Here is a 552-nt window from a genome sequence, read left to right on the forward strand (position 1 = left end):
GTAAAACTGAAACCATGAAAGTACACGTAGAAAACATGTATGAATGATTTTTATTGTGTGGTCTCAAAACGGAGTCCTTGCAAAGAATTTTTTTAAGTCCAAAAACCATGAAAGAAATGAATGATAAACTTGACCACAAATTCATCTTTACATATTCCACAAGCAAAATCCAATGCTAAGAAACTGTTGTGTGAGGAACATTTGTGCAAATTCATGTGTAATAAGATTACTGATATCAGAATTACTTAATGTAAAAACAGAACATTGAGAAAACATAGCCATTAAGAGGGACCAGGTAAGGAAATTCTAGTATGTCTACACATTGCAATATTAACACTTGTGTTTTAGTTACTGATATTTTTAAATGAGTTAGATCTATATGTGGAAAGATGTTGACTTGGAAAGATGTTGATGATGGACTGTTCAATGGAAATAGCAAATTGTAGGACTTCCACTGGTGCTAAAAATAATAATTAAAACATACACACACAAACACACAGGAGAGACTATAGCATCCATCTGATCCTACGGGAAAATATGACTCTGGAATCA

Source organism: Physeter macrocephalus, chromosome 20, assembly GCF_002837175.3.
Source record: "Physeter macrocephalus isolate SW-GA chromosome 20, ASM283717v5, whole genome shotgun sequence".
NCBI classification, from domain to species: domain Eukaryota; kingdom Metazoa; phylum Chordata; class Mammalia; order Artiodactyla; family Physeteridae; genus Physeter; species Physeter macrocephalus.